The 6,879-nt window shown below is 47.4% G+C and overlaps 1 non-coding gene across 1 annotated transcript; it reads left to right on the top strand.

Moving 5' to 3' along the window:
- Window positions 1-2,536: 2,536 nt before the first annotated feature.
- LOC136541148 (small nucleolar RNA R71) lies at window positions 2,537-2,643 on the top strand. The gene has a single exon (XR_010780242.1). It is a non-coding gene; the product is annotated as a small nucleolar RNA R71 (small nucleolar RNA).
- Window positions 2,644-6,879: the final 4,236 nt, after the last annotated feature.

The raw sequence follows: 6,879 nt of genomic DNA, 5'->3' as shown, positions 1-6,879 counted from the left end.
AGAAAACAAGATGACTCGTGGAACGGGATTAGGAGATGAAAATATTAGTGGTTAGCCATCCAGAGTCAGTAGTCCGAGGGTTAGTCATCCAAAATTGTTTAGTGAATATTCTAATGAATTCTTTTTAATTCCCTCTCTTGATTTGGACAGCACTACCACTCTTAAACTCTATTTTTCTTTCTCAAATTTTAGCAGCACCTCTCTCTCTCTCTTTCTCAAGATTTTAGCACTACTTTCACACCCAAACTTAATCACACTTTCTTACTCCAACACTACTTCTACCAAGGAAAATTCAACTATGAAATTTGGAATTGGAATTTCGAACTCATGAGCTGGAATTGCAGTGGAGATGGATGAAGAAGTGAGCCAGGAGGGTGGCTATTTGTAGCCAAAGTAGTAGCAGGCTGGCCCAGTGGTGGGACTGGCCGGTCCCACATCAGGGCCAAATGGCCTCCTCATTTTCCTGGTGGATCCTTGCTTCGTGGTTAAGCAATATCTCTACTCCTTGGGTGTTTCTTTTGGTGGAAATTCGACCAGAATGGATGGTGGAGAGGTGATGGAGGTGAAAGTGGTGGTTGAGTGAAAATGGAGGTGATGGGTGGTAGTTGAGTGGGCCACATGTGTCTCCCATATTTTTACCATATACATACGTATAAATATGCAATGCAAAAATATTTTATGATACTATGAAATATAACAAGATGAATGATGGTATTTTTTAAATTTGTATGCCTCCACGGTAAATATTTCATATGGGTTTTTACTCTGTAAAAATTATTTACATGGGGCTTAAGTTTTTATAATGCCATGATGAGAATTTTTGTTTCATGATGCAGGTGATGAAAAGTAAATATGCTAAGATAAAATAATTAATGCAGTATAAAAAAGTAAATATGGATAACTACAAAGTTAACTCTCGGCAAGGGTTTAGAATTTTAAGTCCATTGAATCGGACTTCTCCATTCAGGTTTATTCTTCAGGTGCTTCAATAGGTCCCGGAGATGGAGACCTTGATACTCGCTTCTCATGCCACTCCAGATTGGAGCATTGTTCCGGTCTTGGCTTGAAGGCGAATCGCTCTTCCTTCCCATTGATATAGAATTTAATTTCTCTGGCTCCGACATCAATATGAGCATTTGTAGTGCTTAGGAAGGGTCTCCCAAGAATGAGGGGTGTCTTCATGTCTTCCTGCATGTCAAGTACTACAAAATCTACAGGAACAAAAAAGTTTTGTATTTTTACCGGAATGTTTTTAGCGATTCCTGTAGGGTTGTGGATCGATTGGTCGGCTAGTTGCAAGCACATTGATGTTGGCGTGAGGGTTAAATAGTTGAGCTTGTCGAAGACCTTTTTGGGCATGACACTTGCACTTGCTCCAAGATCGTATAACACATTCTCAAAGTTCTGGCTCCCGTTCAAACAATCGATAGTGGGACATCCTGGATCCTTCTTCTTGACAGGTGAAGTGTTTAGGATGGCCGCCCTACACTCCTCCGTTAACTTGATTACCTCAGTGGAAGGCAGTGGTCTTTTGTTGTTGAGGATGTCTCTAAGATACTTCGCTTTGGTAGGTACCTGTATGGCATCTAGCAACGAAATATTGATATATAACTTTTGAATTACCTCTATGAACTTATCAAACTTCTCATCTATTCCGGCTTTCCGATTTCTGCGTGGAAACGGTAGGAGGGCCGTGTCATGAAAATCTTGTTGTAACTTTTGTTCTTGTGGCACAACTTCTTTAACTTCATCGGTTGTCTTCTCCTCTTCCTGTAATACCACTGTTGTCTTACCTGTCCTTGTCGGATATGGTGGATCATGAGTAAACTTGCCACCTCTTGTGGTTATAGCGTTTACCTTCTCAAGGTTAGTGGCAAAAGGTAGAGCAACAGCCAACTAGGCTAATTGAGATTCTATCTTTTTTATTATAGCTAAGTTGATCTTTTATGGCAGAAGAAAACTATCTATTTTAGTATTTGTGTTTTCTAGGACCTTATCATTAAAAGTAAGCTTCTTAGAAATATTCTCATTAATCCTGACTTGTTGCTTAGAATTAGAAGAATTATAGTAATTACCTGGGTACTTACCTTGATAAATTGACCGTTCTTATTGATTCCACCCTTCTCTCTGTTGTTGTAGAGCAGAATTGTTGACAATGTTTGCATCCTCCTGATATTCAGGGAATTCTACCCCCCAGTATTTTTCACATGAGTTTTGAGCATTGAATGCATCTTGAATAGCCTAATGATCTTTCTTGTAATTGGCTCACTGTTCAAGCCAATTTAATAGTACGTTCATCTTAGTTGACAGTGCACACACCTCTTCTAGTACTTGTTCGCTCTTATTGCATAATTGAATGTTACATGATGACCAGCCTTGATTAGAGGCTATCTTTTTCATAAGAGTTTCAGCTTTTCCAAGGGTGAGTGACATAAATTATCCTCCAGCAAATGATCCTCCAGTAGTGGCATCAAGTTGTTCATGAGCTTTCTGAGTTAATCCATGATAAAAGCCTTGCATGAGCAACCAATCTTCCATCCCATGATGAGGACAATCTAAAATATATTCTTGGAAATGTTCCCATGCTTCTAGAATGATTTCTCCTTTCTACTATTGGAAGTTTGAAATCTTTTCTCTTAAGGCATTGGTCTTGTCTATAGGGAAGAACTTTTCTAGAAAGGCCTTTGAACACTTTGCCCATGTGTTGATGTGATCTTTGTTAATGTAGAACCACCGCTTCGCTCTTCCCATTAGTGAGAATGGAAACAGACGGAGTAGTATGATGTGTTGAGCAACATCCTTGATGACGACTAGGCTACTAATCTTTAGAAAATTTTGAAGGTGAGCACTAGCATCTTCATATGCCTTTCCACTAAATGGGGTAGCTTGCACCATGTTGATGAGGCTTGGCTTGAGCTCAAACTCAAGGTTGTTGGTTATGAGCGTTGGTCCCGTGCGGATGTTCTTAGTGCTTGGAGCAGAGAATTCACATAGAGTTTTGTCAGTCATAGCTCAGAAACGGGTGTTGAGCTTCCTCTTAATTAGGTTGATTTGATTCTGATTAGAAGTTGTTGATGAATCACAACCAAGTCTGCAATACCATGTATAAGATATGAACAAAGACAAACAAGGACAAGCCTGCTAAAGCAGAGGTTATGATTTCATCAACAAGTATTTATTTGGTCAATTCTCTTTAGCCATATGCCCCTCCTCGGCAACGGCGCCAGAAATGCTTGTTGACATTTCTTAGCATCTCTTTACTAAGTTATCATCCCTAGCATGATGCTAGAAATGCATTGTTGGTAATTATTGAGAACACTTGTAAATTTATATATATACTAAGTAATCCACAAGCGCATAGATAATATACATGTCGGGTTCATAAACTCAGGGTCTCTCATGGACTGGCTTCCCAGCAAAGGCTTGGCCCAGCAGACGATGTTGCAAATAATGCACAACTCCTAGGCTGGCCCAAATACCTCAAAAACAGGCCAGAAGGGCGATCCAATCTTCGACCGAAAGGCCTCGCTAAGGAGGAACAACGCTCGCTTCCAACTCCGGCCCGCCTCTCCAACCGGAAGGCCTAGCAAAGGAGGAACAACGCTCGCTTACGACTCTAGCCCACCTCTCCGACCGGAATGCCTGGCCAAACACCACTTTTGAACTCCGACCCGTGTCTCCGACCGGGACGCACTGAACCCCTACTTATAGATCTTCTCCGACTGGCACAATCGGAGCCAACTTGGACCAACCGACCAGGGATGCCCGCTTAGTGAGGACCAGGAAACAAATATAGCAAGTAAGGCAGGACACTCAAGTCAACCGCAATACCAAAGACCATACCCTATACACCTATAGGACAGTACTGACAGGACATGTCAGAAGAGTGCCCTGCAACCTTCTAGGCATGTCGGAACCCAAGCAGTGTTGTGGGCGCCGACATTTGACCTATAGTATTATGGGCGCCCGCAAACTCCCATACCAAATGAGCATGGTAAAACCCCTTGCATGCCTCTAGGCATCAATAGTATGGCAGGCACCAACGTCTGCCATACCAGAAGAAGACAACGCAACCTCCCACATACATCTAACATTAATAGTGTTATGGGTGCCTACAATCATCTTATACCTGACGGCGTGGGCAACAAGACTTAGCATACATGCACTCTCTCTCTCACTCGTAAGGCCATCCCCTTTATCTATAAAAGGGGATGCGCTCTTTCTCAAAGAAAGAGAATCAGTCCCCAACAACTCGAACAACACACATGATCCGAACGACCAAGGATCCCAATGAACAACAAACGTTCGAACACTTAGCACATAGCGGAGCTCCCATCACTCTCGGCCCTTTAGACCAGAGTCCGACCAGACCTCTTGTACCCCCCATCTTTCTCCTTCTCGTTTGTAATCCCACTGCAAACTTCGAGCACCTGGCTCAGGAATAAAGTCACCGACCGACTCAAACTAGACATAGGGCACATTGCCTAAACCAGTATAAACCCTGTGTCATTGAGTGCTAGGCCACATCTGATCACAACGTATAGCAAAACTACAAATATTTATGTGTTGGTCACTTTCTGCACCGATAGTTGGCGCCGTCCGTGGGGAAGACACTGTACGTTCACACTTTTGGTCATCGGATGGCCCACTTTTCCTCCATCTTCGCCATGGCAGGCTCAAGCGATACGACTCGCTTTGGCTCACTAGAGTTCCCTACACTCCCACCTATTGGGATGCGGGGGCCTCCCGTCTTTGAGCCATCCTAGGCCTTCCTCTTTGGAAGCCTAGACTTCATCGCCGACTGGCTCGGCATACTACACCTCCGTGAGGAGGCGCTTGTTTCGGTGCCTGTCGGAGGGGCGCCCTCCATTGACTCTGGGACACCCAACGACTTCAACGACTAGGCACCTATGCTTCATTCCGAGCAAACGCTCTGCTCAAACTCCACTGTGAGTAATGTACATGCTGTTATTTACTCGCTATTTACTATCTTCTGCCGATTCTCCGGAGGGACCCCGCTGTCCCTACCGCAACCCCATTCGACCGATCCCCCTATGGCCTCGCATCTATCGTGGACGCATATGCCTAGGGGCTCCAAAAGATGCTGACGTTGCCTCCTCTCACATCTGAATTCGTGGGGATGATGAGCTATGATCCCACCTATTTCTATGACCTCGTAGATGACAAGGTTGTGAGTGACGGCTCCAGCATCGATGATGTGGCACCTAGCCACCGTCCATCCCGGGAGTACGCTATGGCGAACGCTCTAGGATAGCCGCTGGTGGTAGCAGAGTCCTTGTAGACTCACACCCCTCCAGACCCTTGTGCGGGGGCCCTCGCGCTCACACAAGAGCACGGTGAGGAGCTACGACAACGGCGGCAGAACTTGCCGCCACCTGCGCCAACATGCTCGGCACACCATGCTACGCCCCCGTGCGCGTAACCCAACGTGTGGCGCCCTGGGTCATGCCCACCAGGTCTAGCGCAATGTCATGGATGGGGGGAACGATCCCCCACAGTTTGCTCGGGCTGGCCAGAACATCATGGACACGATGATGCTTCTGCATGGCCTTCCCGAGCCGAATGACCCCCAGGAACAGGCGATCCATTGGAACCTTCGGGCACTGGTGGAAACCGCCACCGTTCAATAGGCGGAGAGCTCCACATCGCGACACCGACTCGTGGCCTCTCTCCCCACCAGGAGAGTGGGGATGTACCAAACAAAATGCTCCATCCGCTCATTGCTACAGCCGCTGAGCGCGGCATAAGAGGCCATGGTCGCCCTATGGTCTGACCTGGCGCCCGCTCCACACCGACCCTCTATGCGTGAGCGGCTTGGGCCAAATCAAGACACTCGTAGCATCATCAGCAACCAGCGTCGGGACTGGCATGATGATGACGTCCATCGAGAAACAGTGAGGGCAGGCAACACAGACCCCAACCGGACCATCGTGGGGAGTGGTGAAACACACCCTAGGCGCGGTCACCAGCCGGACGACCGAGGTCCCAACCTGGATGGCCCGAGACCATGGGCCTTTGGCCAACGCATCCAGAGAGCGTCGTTCCCATAGCGTTTTCGACCGCCTACCAACATCGCCAAGTATACCGGGGAGACAAACCCCGGTATATGGCTTGAAGACTTCCGGCTCGCCTACTAAGCCGGTGGAGTGGATGATGACCACTTTATCATTCAGTACCTCCCTATCTACGTAAGGGAACATGTTTGAGCTTGTCTCGAATTCGTCCCACGTGACAGCATTCGTGACTGGGTGGACCTCAAGAGGGTCTTCGTCGGGAACTTCTAGGGGACGTATGTCCGCCCTAGGAACTCCTAGGACCTCAAGAGCTGCTAGCAGGAGCCCAGCGAGCCCCTACAGGATTACATCCATAGGTTTTCCAAAAGATGCAACTCCCTCCCTGATGTTATCAACACGGACATCATCAGCGTATTCCTCTCTGAGACAACCTGTGAGCCCCTAATCCACAAGCTTGGCTACCTAAAGCCCCATACCACCCGCAACTTGCTCGACGTCGCCATGAACCACACCTCCGACAAGGAGGCGGTTGGAGCGGTCTTCAATGGAGGCCGGGACAAAGGTAAGGCCAAGCACGAGGATCAGGACGAGGGCCCCTCCACGTGGAGGGGCAAAAAGGACAAGAAAGATCATCGCCGACCGACCAACTCCCCGTTGGTCGCCGCGGCTGATCACACGGGCAAGCAGCCCCAGCAGGGCCTCCTAGACCACTTCAACGAGCTCATGGAGAGCCCGTGTACCAACCACGCCTACCCCATCAAGCATCTCTACAAGGACTGCGAGCTCCTCAAGCGTTTTCTACGACAGGCCGGTGGGCCGAAGGAAGGAAAAGGCAAGGAGGCGC

Source organism: Miscanthus floridulus, chromosome 2 (assembly GCF_019320115.1).
Source record: "Miscanthus floridulus cultivar M001 chromosome 2, ASM1932011v1, whole genome shotgun sequence".
In the NCBI taxonomy this organism is placed as follows: domain Eukaryota; kingdom Viridiplantae; phylum Streptophyta; class Magnoliopsida; order Poales; family Poaceae; genus Miscanthus; species Miscanthus floridulus.
The sequence above is the reverse complement of the archived record's forward strand: the minus strand, read 5'-3'. Positions and strand labels throughout refer to the sequence as shown.